The 19,696-nt window shown below is 37.5% G+C and overlaps 1 long non-coding RNA gene across 2 annotated transcripts in view; it reads left to right on the top strand.

Moving 5' to 3' along the window:
• Nucleotides 1-18,871, top strand: part of LOC116763388 — a 55,770-nt gene extending 36,899 nt beyond the window's left edge. The window contains exon 4 of one of the 2 annotated variants that reach the window (XR_004352500.1): nt 18,096-18,871. This is a non-coding gene — a long non-coding RNA (uncharacterized LOC116763388). The remainder of the gene's footprint in view (nt 1-18,095) is intronic. The other variant, XR_004352501.1, reaches the window with a different exon arrangement.
• The last annotated feature ends 825 nt before the right edge of the window (nt 18,872-19,696 follow it).

The raw sequence follows: 19,696 nt of genomic DNA on the forward strand, positions 1-19,696 counted from the left end.
TGCAGAGGCCTGGCTAGTGCCCCCGTGACAGCGTGCTCAACCTTATCTGCTTGCTGTGCTTTTGTGGTCATGAAGATTATAAATTATATGGCTGCTTTCTTAGCCCTCTTACCTTCCTCCAGCCTCTTTCCACCAACCCTCCATGTACCTGTCAGGCTTCACCAAAGATGCACTAAATTCTAAGTGGTGGAAAACTGACTCTGCATAACGGTGGGTGAAAAGGACCAGGGAGCCTTATATTCCTATTCAGATGGCAGCCAACTTTGCCTGAGAAATAAAAAGGGAAATTCCTGGGAGAAAAATCGCAGAAAGAACACATATTTTCATATTCATTTTTTCCTCTAAAAGTAGAGCAAAGGGACCAAAATCAATCTAATGCATGTGTATTTTTTCTGTTATTTCTACTGGTGGAATAAAACCCATAAGCAACCTCTGAGATCGCTATACACACAGAACTGTTATTGATTTCCACAGCTATTTTATATGGGAGACACAAATGCAGGATGGCTTTCGGGGATTTTACTAGATCTGGGAAACCTCATTTGGGAAGCAGAAAAGAAGTTGGAGAAAAGTTGGGTCAGGAATACGGACCCACCACTATTCACTCATGTCACAAAATATTTGGGAAATTAAATAAGAAGATCTCAGAATTCCCTTTCAAGTCTAAAATTTTAAGTCAGCCCCGCCATCTTATGATTATTTGGGAGTAAATATAATCTCACCTACCCACCACTGACACCATATCTTAGTCTTCTCAAAGTGTGGTCCCCAGACCAGCAGAATCAGCATCACTCATTACAAATGCAAAGGCTTAGCATCACCCTGTTACCAAGTCCAAGCTCACACTGCTCACCACATGACAGTCCAATAAATCAAGAGAAGAGTTTTTGGGATAAGGCACAGTGACTTTATTTGGAAAACCAGCAGACTGAGAAGATGGTGGACTAGTGTCCCAAAGAATCATCCTCCCCGTGTCAGAATTCAGGCTTCTTTTATACTAAAAGGGGAGGGGGATGCAGTCCCTTGTTTTAGCCAGATTCCGGAGATGTGTTAATTTCTTTTTTCCTGCAGCCATTCATGGTGGGCCTGGGCAGGATGTTTCCTGTGAGCCAAACAAGGTATTTTAACTTAACGCTCATTACTTGGGAGGCAGGGTTCCTGGAGATGGGCCATTATGTATAATTTAAGCTTATAGGAAACATCCCTTTAGTGCTTAACTTGAATACAAAAGTTAGCTTAACAGAATACAAAAGTTCTTCCTTATTACAACCTAACATCTACTGTATTAATGCCTCTGGTGGTGGGGGTCCAGTAATATGTGGATTAACACACCTTCCAGGTGATTCTCATGCATGGCCAAGTTTGAGACCCACTGACATAATACTTACATTATGGTTCATTTATACATATGTTCCTCCATGTATTCTATGATAAACTTCTTGGAGCAGAAACGTATTGGTTTTGCTCTAACTTTAGCTCATCGATTAGGAGTGAGGCACAGCCTCTGCTTTCCTGGAGATTATAATCAAGTAAGGAACATAAAACTAGCAACCCTCAATGTGTGAAAGAGATGGGTTTCTCTCTACTCGTCATTTGGAGAATCATGAGTGTGGGAATGACAGACACATATTTGATGCCCTGCTTTTCCCCATCCACGAAGGCACAAATGAGCCGCTTACTTTTGCTGGACCAGCTTTAATATATCTTTGTAAATTAAAAATCTAAGTGGTAATGTTTGATAACAGTACAAAATGCAACTTAAAGTTCGTGCCTAAAGATCACCTGGCATGGAAATATATTGGATTCTCTAGAAAATGATCGTCATGCTGACATCACCTTTTTGGACACATCAGCACACTTTTGAGACAGGAAAAAGGGCTGAGTACAATGTACCAAGCCTTTTGATAAAGTTATCATGAGCTCCATAAGTGAGGAAGACGTTGCTAACCTTCTCCAAGGAAGAACTCAGAGTGAAGAGTCCCCACTGAACGAAGGATGTTTCATCGTCGCTCCTTGCCTCAAAACACATTGAGCCAAGGCACAGTTAGTTTGAAAATGGTTGCAATTTTCAGATTTTGCCTTCTCCTCACGCTTTCAATAAAAGTGAGCCTGCCCTTTCTATGAACTTGTCAACAAAGAAGTAAGAACTAATGATAACATGCCTTCTAGATGACTTAAGAGTTAGTGCATCAATGTGGTTCCCTTCAGCAACTCTTCTTTGTCTTATTATTTTTCTTAATAAACCACACACACACAAATTACATGCACACAGCCATTCATTCGTTCGTCATTCATTTATGAAGTGGTCATGCCTATTTCCCATTCCAAACCTTTTTATCCTACCATGTCTGGTTGGTCAATCATAACAATCTTTTGCCTGTCTTCCCGCCTTCTGTTTCTCCATCTTCAGAGTTCACCTCCTCTTTACTAATCGCATTTTTCTTATTTGCCCTCAGGGTCCCTCACATTTATTGCATTAGAAGACGAAGGGCGTAGTAGCCCTATTCACATGGGTGAGAAGTGTTGGAAGAGATTAGAAGGTGGATAGAAAGGACTGTTTGGACTTAATGTATTTGAGGTGCCTGTGGGACAAACATGTGGAAATTATTTCCAATATGCATGGGTCCAGGGCTCAGAAGGAAGATGCGGTGTGATGAATTAAGGATACACATGGTAGTTTAAAGTCCAGATGTAGATGAGATCACTGCAGAGATTAAGTAAAGGGAAATGAGATTTGAGCACAGAGTAGGTTCCCAGTAAATGTTTGCTGTTTGTGGCGTTTTACTGGGAAATTTACTACTAGTATGTGTGTCATGATCCTTTCAGGTTGTCATGACCTGACCCTTTGAGGTTACGAAACTTGCTCGTTCCTGGTGTTCATTACGGATTCTAACTCTCCACTTCAAAAGTTCCTTTAAAGAGAGATAGTCCTAGAAATTTTGGTTAATCAAATGGCAGCTCAGTGGATGGAACACTTCCAAAATAAATACTGAAAATAGGTTTTAACCCTCACCCCTCTTAAGGCTCAGAAAAGAAGTCTGCTTTTTGTAGAAGGAAAATCCAATAGGAGCTATAGTCAGAGAAGAAATGCTAGCAGGGACTTCAGAGATCAAAGCTGAAGCGCTTATTTCCTATGAGAGGAGACTGAGGCAAAGAACGGTTAAGAAGCTAACGCAAGGCCCCCTGCTTAAAACTGGCAGAAATCTCAACCCATGTCATCTGAACAACAGATTTAGAGAAAGACTCTTTACTATACGTCCTGATAATGCTGGGAATGCTCCCTGGGGCTTAAAGGGTCAAAATAATGACCTATTTCACAATTTCAAATTAAAACTTAAAAATTTCAGTTACATTTTTACTTAATTGAAAAAGGAAGGCAAGGTCTGGTATAAGGTAACTTCTTAAGTTTCATTGTTTTTGTTTTCTTCAGCTGTTTTTTGGGTTTTTTGTTTGTTTGTTTTAAGAGGGGAATGTGGATTGGAACAGATAACATTAGGTCACTTTTAGCTTCAAAATGTGGCATTCTATAATTCCTAAAAATCATGATATACTTGTGTAAGGAAGGATGAGAATGTCAGTAAATCAAATAATAACACTCATGCTAACATTTCATAATTATAAAAATATTCACAATTCTTGATCAATACAATCAATTGTAAAGTGAAGATTTTGCTTGCCTTGTTCTAGTTTGTCTGATAATCTGTATACACAGCTCTTTTTTTAAAAAAAATTGAATTATCGTAGATATGGGTGATTTCTACAGTCTAAAGAGCCATACTATAACATTCAAAGGAAAACTTTAGACTATTATTTCAGAAGAACGGGCAAAAGTAATAGTTTCTTCTTTCTTCATACTCTATACATTTTTTTCCTCCATGTTAATGAATGTTTTAAGTGTGAAAGCCCAAGCTTCGCAAGTACCTAATTCTTCCTTTAAAAAGAACCGACACTACCTTTTTCCTGACTTCCCACCACATAAATTGGTAGTGGTGGAGGAGAGGGGAAGAGTGAGTTTTAGAAATTAAAGAAATGATCATCTCTAATATTCTCTTCCAGTCCTGCAGGTGACTCACTGCAGCTAATAGCAGTAAAACATCTTTTATGTGTAGCCGAATTCAAGAATCTGCCGATTACTTATGGATCTGACATTAGTTTGTTATTTATTATTCATTCAACAGACATTTTTCAACCTCGACTTCTGTGCTGGGTAATCAGGTAAAAAAATATATGATGTAACACCAAACAGTTGCTTTTGTTGAACTGAGGGAGGAAACTCTTCCATTAGGCAGAACTTTTCAAAAGCAACTTAGAGCACGATATGGAGTAATTATGGAAGTTCGTAGCAGGAAAAAGAGATAACGCAATTCCTTCATCATTGCTCTAATCAATTCAACTTGTGAAACCACTAGGAATCCCTAAATCTTTTGACAGATTCACAAATATGCAAACAGAGTCACAATGATAAGATGAGAGAGAAAGTTTTACTGTTGGGTATGAACATCAAACAATATTTTTATGAATTACAGAGATTTATTTAAGAGTTCCTTCTCTTTCCCCCATAAAATACATACAAAACATTTCTGAAAATCAGCAAACAATCAAAGTGACCCAAAGTTTTTGATTTCCTTGCTTGCCATCCAAAAATGACCGTGAGGCTGTAACAAGATAGAACAGTAGATTAGAAGTAGGCTTGGTAGATAAGACAAAGCAACCCTAGAAGAAAATCCTGAACCACATATTCAGTGTGGTTGAGTATGTTAAGGACAGTCAATTCTAGACGTGTATCACAAGGATGTTTCTGGGGTTAATGTTAAATCTTTTAGAAAATTCAGAGTAAAAAATCTTTAAAGGTGGAGATAATACAGCATGGTGTGCAGAATAAAGATTGTGGTTAAAAGACCCAGGTTTAAATCCTCCTATTAAACTTAGTTTTCTCATTTTTAAAATAGGCATAATAATTCCTACCATGCAGGATTGTTATAAAAAGAAATAGGCAACAAGTAAATGGTCACTTATAATAGTGGTTCTCAATAGGAGATGACTTTGTGCCCTCTTTCCTGTCTCCCACCTCAGGGGACATTTGGCAAAGTCTAGCGACATTTTTGGTTATCACAACTAGAGAAGGGGTATTATTGGTATCTAGTGTTCAGAGGCCAAGGATATTGCTGGGCACCCTATAAAGCACAAGACAGGCCCTACAACAAAGAATTATCTGGCCCAAGTATCCATAGTGTGAAGGTTGAAAAATCCTAGTAAGTACAGAGCATAGCAGGTGGGTAGGAAATCATGGTTATTACCATTACCTACAATACTTCAGTACTAGATCTTACATAAAAAAGAAGCATTGTGTATGTGGGGTGAATAGACTAAATATTTTTCTAGCCCTTATGAATGAACTCCAAGATCTCCCTGGAGATGTACATAATCCATTGTACAGCTTGAATACTATTCTCAATTAGCTCTAGTGATATCCAAAATGGATCTAGGTTGAGACAGGCTTCTATGAATGTATAAAGGAATTTCCTGTCAGTGTTACTGTTTGTCAAATAGCCAGCCTCTTGACAGGCAAAACAACTAAAACTTAAGACGGGCATAGGCTGGAAAGGTAATTTAAAATTGTTTGTCAAGGTTGATTTTCCAATATGTTCTGTCTTAGATCCATCTCTGTTATGATTACTTGGTTATTTCTTCCCACTCTTTCCTCCCTTACCATGAGCTGAATTTGGGTGTTCTCCTCACAACTCCCTTACCAGGACAATTAGACTTTGGGTCAGTGGGACACAGCATGCTATCTATAGAATACATTCGAAAGCCCATGGTCCGTGAAAGTCTTAAATTTTTATTTCTGTGCTTTCCTGTAAATATAACAACATTCCTCTATCTTCTCTACTATGGAAATATCCTATGATGTTCCTCTGTAGGAATTTTTTCCATGGTAACTTTGAAAAAAATCACAAAGTACTTAGAGATTTTTTTTGACATACCAATAAAACAACCTAAAAAATGCAATCCATTACATCAGATTCTGACATTTTCTAAGAAGGCTCTGTATTCAATTAAATCTAGTTTCTCACACATGGTTTTAGGATTTTTTTTTTTTTGGATTTGACGTCCTCATGTACAAGTTTCCGTCTTCATTTTGTCATGTAACAATTCTGAACACTCTTTTTTTTAACTTCTTTCCCAGCGTGCCTTCACCATCCATGAGACGGTTCATCACTTCTGTCTCACTGTGGTGATTGTACTTTTCCACTTTTCTCATTTGGCTCATGTACATGTTTGATTACTCTTTCATATTCAGTGTCGGTTATTTATTTACACAAGAGTTAAAACATCGGCTGTTTTATTACTCTTTGTATTTCTACAAAGTGTCTAATGCAATGCAGGCACACCATAAGCCTCCCAATAAATGAGGATTCAACGAATAAAGACCTACTCACATGCAACCAAGTTATGATGTAAGCACTGTTGATTCCCAAAGAGTGATTTGTTTACACAGTCTTATCAATGCTGCCTTGGTTCTTTCTGCTTTATGTTTAAAACATCATGAACATGTTACAGGTGAAATTTATCTGTAAATAGTACCAGATGTTACAGTAGATCTAAGCTTTATAGCCACAAGAAGGATTTTAAGAAATATTGGTAAGAGTTTGTATCTATTTTGAACACCTTAAAGTCCCTGAATAGGATACAACATTGTATCCTTGATAAGTATGAAATGAAATGAAGTTAGGCAAAATCTTAATTATAAATAAAGTCCCCACACTGATGCAGTTCATTTTTTATTAGTTACCTATCAAATGGCACTGGACTAAAAATTCCTTACTGAATATTTAGTTTTATAACATGCTGTCAAAACAAGGGATTTTGATATGTCAATATGACTTTTAAATAAATATTATTAATTGAAACTGAGAAAGCATTTCAGCCTTGCCTTCAATCCAACAAATATTTATGGAATACCTATTATGTGTTAGATGCTATTCTAGGTACTGGGCATATAGCAGTGACCATACCTTTTGTCCTTAAAACTTACACGTGCAATCTGTATTCATTTGCAACTGGAGGTGTATGGAGAGAATAGTAGTTTGCTTCTTAAATAAGTTAATAAATATGCTGTTTGCATTTTCTGACGTATTTACTTACTTGATGATCTGGATTTCACATGAAAGAATCAACATAGTAAGGAAAGAAGGCATGAATTCTTTTTGTATTCTTTCCAAATGTTCGAGACTGAATAGTTTCAAAGCTGTTACCTAGAATGCGTCAATAATGGTTTGGTGAATTCCCAATTAGGATGACTTTTTATTTTACTTTCTAATTTACTGTTTTACTTACACATAATCACTGTTCATTGTCTTACAGAAATATACTTACAGATAGCTATCTAGTTACATATTTAGGTGTGTTCAAATTTTAATATTTTATTTTAAAATAAACAGAGAATTTGAGGATAGGGAAAAATAAGCAGAAAAAAAAACAAACTTACCTCTGGTCATTAGTGTAAATCCAGTTGTCTGTACTTTACAGGGAATTAGTCGCTTTTTAGAAAGAGCTTTTAATTGCTTAATCTAAGTAATGTGGGCAATGGCATACGTGTTTTATTTTAGAGTCTATCTAGCCCACTCAGAAAATGTAATGGACCTAATTTTCATTTAGTATAGGTCTGTGCAGTTCCTAAAACATCTAAATGGCTATTAATTTAATCAGGTAATTTAACTATAGCTCTAGAAAAGGCCACCAGCTAGTTGTCACGCAATGATTATGAGGATGACATTTCTATCCCATGATGCCAACGGCAGACTTTGATACATAATTTTCTTTTTGAAGGTTAAACTCAGATAACCTGCCTTTGGCATTTAATTAGCTACATATTAAACACTTTTTTAATAATAAAATGATTAAAAATTTTATTGCTTCTCAAATGAGGCCCTTTTCGATAGATTTAATGACTTGGTTAGAGCTCTATAGTTTGTGAACCAAACCTTACTTAGGCCAGTATGTAGTAATGATATGCTTTACAGCTTACAAAATCTGTATTTTATTCAAATGATGGCCATAATCATTTTGGATAAAACTTATAATGCTTTTTTCTGTATTTGTAAGTCTAACTGTTAAACGTCATTGGAAAGTAACCAGAAACCCCTTGATTCAAAATTTCCAGAAATTATCAAGTTCAAGATGAACAAAGAGACCATGAAATCTGTTTAATGCGCTGAATCTTATATGCTAATTGTTTACATTTCAAAAAGATCACTTGTCACCATTGAATATCTGCCAAAAATAATACAACTATTGTAGAAATGATGGAGAAGTGTGAGTAGACTGCAAATCCCCATCCATATTTTCACTTAATATTAGCTCTATCTTCAGTGAAAACGGTCATCAGGAGACTCCTCATTGTTCATTCTTAGTGCGAATTGGGAGAAGGGGGAGTTAAAATATCTGTAAAATAGGTTGAAGAGTCCGAAAGCTATCACGCAAGAACAGGGTGTAACTACAGTCTGAATAAAAGCGACCGTTGTCTTTTTATTCATTTTTAAAGTTTTTTATTTAATTTCGAATTTATTTTATTATTTATATATGCATAGGTTTTAAGTGCTCAGTCCAATGACATTTGACAAAAGTGTACAGCAGTATGACCACCACCTCAATCAAGCTATGGGACAATTCAATTATCACTCACACTTCCTCATGCCTCTTTCTAGTCAGCTGCCCAGCTGTTTTGAATTCTGTCACCATAACTTAGTTTTGCTTGTTTTAGAGCATCATGTAGATGTAATTATATGGGGGACATACTTCTTTTGCTTGTCACATTATTTTTGAGCTATACAGTATTCAAGATTTTGCTCCTCTTAGTAGCTTGTTCCTCTTTATGGCCGTGTTCACACTCCATTGTGTGAGTACATCACAACTGTTTATCCATTCACCTGTTGATGTATGTTTGGGTTGTTTCTAGCTGTTTACTATTATTAAGTAAGCCATGAACATTTTAAAATAATTTTTGAACATGTTTTTATTATTATTGACTAAATATCCAAGAGTAGCACTGCTGGGTCATTATAATACGTGTATCTTTAACTTGAGGAGAAACTTTAACTGAGGACACTTTTGATGTAGTTGTCAATGGACCTGCATCTACTCCCTTCAGCATAAAAAGATAAAAGGATATAATGAATACTATTCAGTGCAAAGTATAATGTGAGGTTGTTTAGAATTTTAATTGTGATTATCTTCTGTCTGTAGATGTAGTAACTTTCTCTTTGGCGGTTTGACAGAATGGTCCCCCTCTTATTCCATATCAACAGATTACCGCTTTTATTTCGCGTTTAGGTAAATGTGGACTTGTGTTTTGGGATTTTGGTTGTTAGAGAAAATAAGGGAAAAAACATAAACACAAATTATTAATCAAATTAAGATGACTGATATAGAAGAGGCTACCTGTTATTTTGCCAGGTGTATATCTCTTTTTACATTAATGAACTTTCTAAGTAATCAAGCTATGTGGATGGCAATAATTTTGGTCATTAAGATTTTAGTCAGCAACAAATAAGCACATTCTACTATTACTCCACGTTACTCACTTTTAACTTTTTATGGAGCATTTTGTTAATTATAGTACAGAAATTTTGAGAACATCTGTGAACTATAGAAATATCCTTTGATCTTGTGAAAAGAAATTTATTACAGTTTGACTCTATCAGCTTAGAATACATTCCTGTTTACATAGAACCTTTATCTTTAAGCTAATTGTATACAATCGTATACAATTATGGTGTCTCGGTAGAAACTAACAATTTTGAGTCAAATAAAATGGTCTGGAGGCACTTTATTTTAACTTTACTTAATGAGTTGCCACCTCTTTTTGATGATCTAGAGCTTCACTGCCCAGTAAGGTAGCCACTGGCTACATGTGGTTATTGAGCACTTGAAGTGTGGCTAATCAGGATGGAGACTTAGTACCAAAGATAAAAAAATCTCATTAATAATTGGTATATTGATTATGTATTGAAATGATAATACTTGGGATATGTGGGTTAAACAAAATATGATATTAAAATGAATTTCACCTGCTTCTTTTTGTTCTTTTCAACATGGCTATTGGAAAATTTTAAGTTACATATGTGGCTCCCATTTTATTTCTATCGGACAGAGTTCATCAAGATGTATATTCTCCTGCTATAGAAAATATAGAGCAAATATCGCTACATGCTAATTATCTGTTTTCATGGATATGAACTGAGAGTGGTTTCAATAGGTAACTGATCCACAGAGTCCCCTAAAATGGAGCTCTGATGAGTAAGAGAATGGCTAGGAGGAGAAATCTTAGCTCGCCCGAAATACCTAAGCTCTGTAGATGGCAGAAGACCAATTCTCCCCAGCAACTTGATAGACCCTCCCCATGCTGAAGTTCCAGATTGTTGAAAGGCATTTATACCAGTTTTTACGAGAGTGAATTGAGGGTGAATGGCTAAAGTGAACGGCATTCCATCCTGGATCCTCTATTCTCATTTCAAACCTTGATGATCACCATTCTGCCTATGCATCATTTGCATTTATCCTCATGCAGTCTCAACACAGAAGACAAGGATGAACTCAAGTGGAGAACTAACCTACCCTGAGGCAACTAGAGACTTAAAATTTGAAAGTAAAACTCCACTGAATTTTTGTTCATGTTCTGTGCGTAACTTAAGAATGCAGTAGAGAATTGAAGCATAGATCCATCCCTAAAAAAGAATAAACAAAAAAAAATTTGTAGACAAATGACTGAATGGCCAAATTAGGCATTTGATTTGAGGCATTCGTAGAATTCCCCCTTGTGTGTTTGGATGCTACCAAAAGGCAGGCTGTATGGGGTAATGGAAACATGAATGTTTGGGGAAAAGACCAAGGAAGGTTGTCTGGCTTCTGGGAAAATTCCATCTACCCTCAGGAGTACTTGGGGCATGGTCCTCATTGATAACTTCTAAAAGTGAGTCTATAGAGGGTATAATTGAAAGAGTTATGAAAAAAGAAAGAAAACAATTTCACCCTATTGACAAAAGGACTACAACCTTAATTTGCTCACCCGTGTATAGGATGCTACATCAAATGGAAATCTACCTGCCACCCCTCTAAGTTACTCTGTTTAGAAAGACCTCTGCTTGCTTAGACTTCCTTCTATAAATGTAATGCTTGCTGAAATGTCAAATTGAGACTTAGACTACCTATACATATTTTACCCACCAAATAGAAGCTATCTGTGCTTCCTCAAACAAGCTCTATCAATGCATTTGAATCATGTTATGTTTTCATAACACCAAACGATTCACTGATGTGTGAAAAGACCAGTAAATCGGCAAGTTGCTTGTTCTGTGTAAATCCAATGAGCTCACGTATTTGAGTAATTAGACTGGAGGTGCAGCTGTTTGGTGCCATGAAGTTTCTAGTCCTTGGTGAGACAGAGATCCAGGAGCTGTTATTTCTTATTGAAGAAATGCTCATGAATGTGACACCGAATTTCTGAACTATGCAATCCAGAGCTCTTTGTATATCCTTATCAATCATAGCTTATATGAATAACCATTGAATTATCAGAGACGTAGGCAGTCTTCTTTAAGTATAAAAAGGCACTATGATACAGCATTTAAGAGCAAAGATGCTGGAGCTAAACTGGGCGCTGCTACCTACAAGCTGTGTGTCCCTAGGTACTCACCATTCTCTGCCTGTTTCTTCATCTTTAAAATGGAATAATTATAGCGCTTAATTCATGGAGTTATTCTGAAAATTAATGAATTAATAATTTTTAAATGCCTTGAAAAGTGCTTGACATATCTAAGCTGTTAATTATTACATATTTTATATTGCAATTGAGGAAGTCTCACTAGTTCAATGGAAGTTATGGCTGCATCCGTTTAGGAAGATGTCACCTAAGGTTCTATGGCCTTGGTCACAAAGAACTGAAGCTGATTTCCTACAGCCCTTCAACAAACTGCTAAGATGAGTTCTATCTCTTCTTCATGGGAAAGCATTTTGAAACAGGGACCTAGAGGCAAGTGGAGCCCCTTCTACTTACCAACTACACATTTTTCTTTTACGTGGAGATAATTATGTAAAAAACAGTGCAAGCTAGCCATCCACTGGCATCCATTTCTGCAACCCAAGCTTTAGCACAATCTTTGGCACAGAGCTAAGACACCCAGTAAATAATCATAATCACATCCAAAGTTTGCTATGGACTGAAATATTTGTCTTCCCCCAAATTCATATATTGAAGCTCTAACCCACAATTGATGGAATTTGGAAGTGGGGCCTTTGGGAGATAATTAGCTTTCCATGAGGTCATGAATGTGGGAACCTCATTATGGGAATTAGTGCGCTTATAGAAGAGGAAGAGAACAAAGTCCACTCCTCACCATGTGAGGATACAGCAAGTCTGGCAAACCAGGAAGAAGAGCTTACCAAACACTGAATCTGCCCTTGACCTTGGACTCCCCAGCCTCCAGAACTGTGAGAAATAATGTTTGTTATTTAAGCCACTCTGTCTACGGTATTTTGGTATAGTAGCCCAAACTGACTATGACAACAGCTAACATTTGTTAAGCATTCTTGCCAGACACTGTTCTAAACATTCTATATATATTAATTTTTAATCCTCATAATTCCATGAAATATATACTATCATTATCTTATTACCCCTATGTTGAAGATGGACACCAAGGCACAAAGAGGTTATATACCTAAGATGACCCAGCTAGAGAATGGTCACACTGATATTAAGACATGAGCAGTCTGGTGTGGAGCCTGCACTTTCGATCACTACATTATACTGCAATAAATATCTTCTAAATGAATGAATCAGTGCACACTCAGGTCACGATTTTCCATCACAATTTTATTGTTAATGTTTCGTTCAAATAAAGAGCAAAGATTTCCCTGGAGGAGAAATTTGAAACAATACTGAGATATGATAGAACAAATATGCATAAAGTATGGGTTCAACACATATAGGCAGTTGTGAACAACATTCACCACGTCTCCAGGGAAGGGTGAATATGAAGTCCACGGTAATTCAGTCCAGGGACCAAGGGGCAGGGAAATGTAAGCGTTACCTTGGAGAATGGCTCATGATCTAGAGAGTTAGGATAGTAGATGTTACATGCATCAATTCAGGCTCCAGACTTCCAGGGACCTCTTACACCTAAGATACCTAAGGCACGTGACCTAACAGCTTTCAACTTCAGTTTCTTCCTCTGAAATATGGGGATAATATTAATCCCTACCTCTTGGGGTTGTTGTGAGAACTGAATGAATTGGATGTGTGCAAAGCAAGGAATACGGTGCCTGATCCACAGCGAGTCCTCAATAAGTGTCTGGTGTGTTGTTAGTGCTGGGGCTCTAAATCTCATCTCTGTAAGCTCCTGAGAGCTTTTTGTTGAGTCGTTTTGGCCTCTTGCTTCTGGTTTTCTCTCTGGAGAATTGTCAGGGTGCCCTTGTGATTTAGTCAGGCTTGAAGAAGAAGTTTACTAAAACCACAGATGCTCCTGATCAGGCTGGCTCTGTCGGTCATGGGTTTCTTGCTCAGAGCAGGGAGACTTCTCTCCAGCTTTCTCTTGGCTTGGATCAAGTTGCTTCAACAGACCAGCATCTCTCTTTCAATCCAGATCTACTTGCCTACAAGCTATAAATCAGCTTTGGAAAACATGTTTTTCTACAAGTCCAGACGTAAAAAAATAGACCTGATTTCCTCATAGTGCCTGCACTGCCTCCCTCTGAGACAAAGCCAGGTTGATTTGTTTTTTCCAGAGCAACATGAGTGCCATTAGTGCAATTGTATCAGTAAACTTCTTTTGTCAACAGACATTCCCAGCTAGGGACTTGGGCATTGATAAGATACAAGCCAAATGTGTATTTAATCATTAGATCTATATTTTTTTTTATTTATTTATTTAACATCTTTATTGGAGTATAATTGCTTTACAATGGTGTGTTAGTTTCTGCTGCGAAACAAAGTGAATCAGCTATACGTAAACATATATCCCCATATCTCCTCCCTCTGCATCTCCCTCCCACCCTCCCTATCCCACCCCTCTAGGTGGTCACAAGCACCAAGCTGATCTCCCTGTGCTATGTGGCTGCTTCCCACTAGCTATCTATTTTACGTTTGGTAGTGTATATATGTCAATGCCACTCTCTCACTTCATCCCAGCTTACCCTTCCCCCTCCCCATGTCCTCAAGTCCATTCTCTACATCTGTGTCTTTATTCCTGTCCTGCCCCTAGGTTCTTCAGAACCACTTTTTTTTTAGATTCCATATATATGTGTTAGCATACGATATTTGTTTTTCTCTTTCTGACTTACTTCATTCTGTATGACAGACTCTAGGTCCATCCACCTCACTACAAATAACTCAATTTTGTTTCTTTTTATGGCTGAGTAATATTCCATTGCATCTATGTGCCACATCTTCTTTATCCGTTCATCTGTCGATGGACACTTAGGTTGCTTCCATGTCCTGGCTATTGTAAATAGTGCTGCAATGAACATTGTGGTACATGACTCGTTTTGAATTATGGTTTTCTCAGGGTATATGCCCAGTAGTGGGATTGCTGGGTTGTATGGTAGTTCTATTTTTAGTTTTTTAAGCAACCTCCATACTGTTCTCCATAGTGGCTGTATCAATTTACATTCCCACCAACAGTGCAAGAGGATTTCCTTTTCACCACACCCTCTCCAGCATTTATTGCTTTTAGATTTTTTGATGATGGCCATTCTGACTGGTGTGAGATGATACCTCATTGTAGTTTTGATTGGATTTCTCTAATGATTAGTGATGTTGAGCATCCTTTCATGTGTTTGTTGACAATCTTTATATCTTCTTTGGAGAAATGTCTACTTAGGTCTTCTGTCCATTTTTGTATTGGGTTGTTTGTTCTTTTGATATTGAGCTGCATGAGCTGCTTGTATATTTTGGAGATTAATCCTTTGTCAGTTGCTTTGTTTGCAAATATTTTCTCCTATTCTGAGGGCTGTCTTTTCGTCCTGTTTATGGTTTCCTTCTCTGTGCAAAAGCTTTTAAGTTTCATTAGGTCCCATTTGTTTATTTTCGTTTTTCTTTCCATTTCTCTAGGAGGTGGGTCAAAAAGGATCTTGCTGTGATTTATGTCATAGAGTGTTCTGCCTATGTTTTCCTCTAAGACTTTTACAGTGTCTGGCCTGACATTTAGGTCTTTAATCCATTTTGAGTTTATTTTTGTGTATGGTGTTAGGGAGTGTTCTAATTTCATTCTTTAACATGTAGCTGTCCAGTTTTCCCAGCACCACTTATTGAAGAGGCTGTCTTTTCTCCATTGTATATTCTTGCCTCCCTTATTAAAGATAAGGTGACCATATGTGCATGGGTTTACCTCTGGGCTTTCTATCCTGTTCCATTGATCTATATCTCTGTTTTTGTGCCAGTACCATACTTTCTTGATTACTCTAGCTTTGTACTATAGTCTGAAGTCAGGGAGCCTGATTCCTCCAGCTCTGTTTTTCTTTGTCAAGATTGCTTTGGGGGCTTCCCTGATGGCACAGAGGTTGAGAGTCCGCCTGCTGATGCAGGGGACATGGGTTCGTGCCCCGGTCCGGGAAGATCCCACATGCCGCGGAGCGGCTGGGCCCGTGAGCCATGGCCACTGAGCCTGCGCGTCCGGAGCCTATGCTCCACAGCAGGAGAGGCCACAGCAGTGAGAGGCCCGCGTACCACAAAAAAAAAAAAAAAAAAAAAAAAAAAAATCACTTTGGGGAACTTGGACGTATATATGTCTTAGGCTCCATACACAGGGATTTTACTAAGAAGGGAGAAAGCTTTTTCTCAAAAGATGGTCTTGTGCTAAAAAAAAAAACCCCAAATTTCTTCCTCCTTTAAATTTCTAAAATGCTATAATTCTTCAGAAGGATACTAGACCCTCGATACTGTGTAAAAGCATAAAACTTTGTCATAGAGAGACCTGGTTTCACGTCTTGGTTCATTTGCCTACTAGCTGTGTAAATTTGGACACATGTGATGCATTCTTTCCAAGCAACTCCCTGCAGCATCCCTGTTCTTCATCTGGAAAGTGGGGATAAAAATACCAATTCCGTACGAGGTTTTATAAAGGATGAAAGGAAACAATCCATATAAATTCCTTATCATGGGCCTTATATATAATAAGAGCTCAATAAATGGTAGCAATGATCACTGTCACTGACAATTTGTTTTTAGTGTTCCTGTTGGTGACATACTACTTGAATAGTTTTGGCTGAGTATGACACCTCCTGTTCCTATGATTTTGCAGATTTGAAATTGATAAGAAAAGCAAGATGATTTATTATGTATATAATATAACTTATTGCCTTGTGCTTGAAACTTCATTAAAGTAGAGCTCTCTGTACGTAATTGGAAGGTAGCTAACAACACACAAGAAAATAATGATGGTAAAGATAATTCTTGTTATTGACCGAGCTCCCACTATGTTCCAAGGACTATTCCAGGTATTTTATGTACAACACTCTATTAGAAATATGTTCTTATTTTTAATTTACAGATGAAGAAACTGAAGCTTGAAGAATTTGCTTGCCCATAACTGGCTTATAAGAAGAGCCAGTATTCTAAACTTCTGCTATCTGAGTCAGATATGGACTTGATAAATCTAAAGATAGGAATCCTATGTTAATTATTATTTTTGTCTCCTCGAGTTTTTATTGTGAGAATAAGAAAGTGAATGAAAAATAATAAAGATAATGGGGTAGAAAATGTTTAGGATATGAGCAACAAGATTTCTAACCTATTATTAAATTTAAAAACACACACACAAAAAAACCTTTCCAAGCAAAATTGGTGGTCTTCGGAAGAAACAGGTGGAATAATTTGAAATTGTTCAATTTTGAAATTGCCATCCCTAAGAGATTTTTTTATCCTTTACTCTCAAATAGGCATACTCTTCTAAGGGCTGGCTTATTCTTTTTTTTTTTATTATTTCAAATTTTTATAAATTTTATTGGAGAAAAAAATCAGATGAGGAAATAGAAAGTAACTGGGCGATAGACGGTGGGGCGCAAAGGCTACTTTAATTGTGTGGCCAGGGAAAGCTTTTCTGAGTTTATGACATTGAGGCTGAGAAAGACAGAGTCATGGAAATACCCAGGGAAAAGGCTGGGGGCAAGGGAGTAGCAAACGCTAAGACAGCCAGGAGGCCTGTCTGACAGGGCTTGCTTATTCTTACAGCTTATTGGTCAGCATTTACTAATGTCTTAATGGAGAAGTTTTGGGCAGTTTAGGAAATGACATGATAAAGGGGGTTATGGTGGTGAGGAAGAGATTGTAATTTTTGGTAATTTTCTACTTGTCTTCTTTCTCCAGGCTTTTAGGTGAGTCATTAGCTTTGTCCAAGGAGACGACTGCTGTTTGTAATCCTACTTTTTTTTTTTAATGCTGTTTTTTATTCTAATATATATATATATATTTTAACTAGACCTTTGGTTTTTTTTCTTTCTTTCTTTTTTTGGCCATGCAGCATGTAGGATCTTAATTCCCCAACCAGAGATCGAACCCATGCCCCCTGTATTGGGAGCATGGAGTCTTAACCACTGGACCGCCAGGGAAGTCCCTGTAACCCTACTTTGTCAGTGAACTTACCTTCAGCTGAAAAAGTGGGCAGCATTTTCCTTCCTTAATACAGCTGTAGGGTGTCCCTGTTTCTCTTGCCTCTGGCTGTTTCTTTTGCTATATCCTCACCTAGTAAGATTTATTTGAATTGAATATTCATATCACTCTTACCTAAACCAACTTTCTTCCCTCCTTTTTGCTTTCCTGCTGTGGAGATGTTCTATTCATGCCAGTTTTATGATTTGGGGGAGGAGTTTTTCTTTTTAAGTCTCTTTTACCCTCTGAAGGTCTCCAGAGGGTAGAGCGAAGACTGCTGATACTGGCCGTGTATCTCAGTTGGAGTGAAAAGCTAAGGATGGGGGGCAAAGGGGAGATATTCTACTTGCCTGTGATTTCACAGGACCCATTTCTGTACTTTGCTGAACAGGAAGGAAGCCTCCCAATGCTATCAGATCAACAGATACACATTTTTTTTGTTTTTTTCCAGACCAAATGCTCACTGGAGGGGAGTGATATGCTGACCAAAGACATCCCCAAACATGAAGCTGTCCTGCTGGGACTGTCCTGCCAGTGGTTGTTTTCCTTCCTGCCATCTCAAATACTCCCAACCCCAAAGCAAAGAGCCCCTCTGCACAAAGGGTGAGATTGCGTCCCAGCTGTGGCCATAACAGGGACATCGATCCTCATCTGTTCCCCACCACTGAATTCTCCACTGCAGGTTAGAAACAAGCAATGCAGCCTCCGCTACCAGCGACACCGGCGGGACCTGGCTTTTAGAAGTAAGATTGAATGGCTATTAGAAGAGGTGACGGCTATAACCTAACACTGTACAGAGAGACCAAGGTAATGAAGTAACACAGGTTTGTAGAATGTGGAGACCTGGAAGGCTCTTTAGACATCATTCTGGCCAACCCCTTTGCTTTACAGGTGAAGAAAACCAGGACCGAAGAGGTTAATTGACTCATCCAAGGTCGTAGTGTGAATTATTGTCCTTTGGTTGTTCAGGTCACCCTTAAACAAAAATTTTTTTCCCAAGGTTTCTAAGAGTTCAGAGTTCGTAGTCCATCAGCTTTAATAGTTTAAATGCTTCCCTTTAGAACTCATTCATCGGCGGTGAATCATGGGGACCTATCATGAACATGCCCCACATGTTATAGGTGATTAAAGAAGGGGAAAGAGGTTTCTGCACCTAATATCTTACAATTGAATTGGAGACTTAAGAAATATAAATAGCAAGAGGAAAAATGAAATTCTTATGTATGTAAAAAAAAAAGAAATACTTGATGTATGCATGTAAATGCTGTGCATAAAGAGAATTCTATGGAGTAGGTGTCCTATGCTTTATCTTAAAGAAACTAAAGACCATGTGTTTGTATTAATATTTAGAGAGCCATTAATTTACTATTGGGATTACAAAGTAAAAGTGATAAATAACAATTTATATTTTGTGTTCTATAATGTCCACGTATAAAGTTTCCTGGGCATTTCAGCAGCCACCAACATCACTGAAAATATGTTTATGTCCCACGAAAAAAATTCCATTTGAATCTTGGCTGTTTGAAACATAGCTTCCTCTCTTCATCCTTATTGCCGCATTTCTAGTATAAAGTGGTCAGATTAGATGATCTTTAAGGTTCTTACACATTTCCACTTTCCTTGATTAGCGAGTGACTAAGAACAAAAGGCAGGATACTCCAGATGTTCTAGTAGGTTTACATTTGCATCTGAGAAAAGTCTTGAAGTACCTCAATAGGTTTAAATTATTTTTTGAGTGGTGAAATACCACTGAAAATTTTCTATGAAATTCTCCCAGGAAAATAACTGGTTTTAGAGTTCTGCACCGTTGATCTTGTATTTCCAGGACAGATTTGGGATAATTATCGTGCTTTCCACTGGGTAGAACAATATTTTAGGATCAGAACAATCAAACTCAAATTATACAGGTACAACCGTTTAACAAATGTGACACATATTTTACAATTCATATCCAACTGATGAGTCCCTTTGGTCTACCCATCAAAACAATTGTCAGAGGTAAACAGGCACTCATTTTCCATGTGAATTTTTCCACGTTGCTGCTGGTAAACC

The sequence above is a fragment of the Phocoena sinus genome, chromosome 1, assembly GCF_008692025.1.
Source record: "Phocoena sinus isolate mPhoSin1 chromosome 1, mPhoSin1.pri, whole genome shotgun sequence".
NCBI classification, from domain to species: domain Eukaryota; kingdom Metazoa; phylum Chordata; class Mammalia; order Artiodactyla; family Phocoenidae; genus Phocoena; species Phocoena sinus.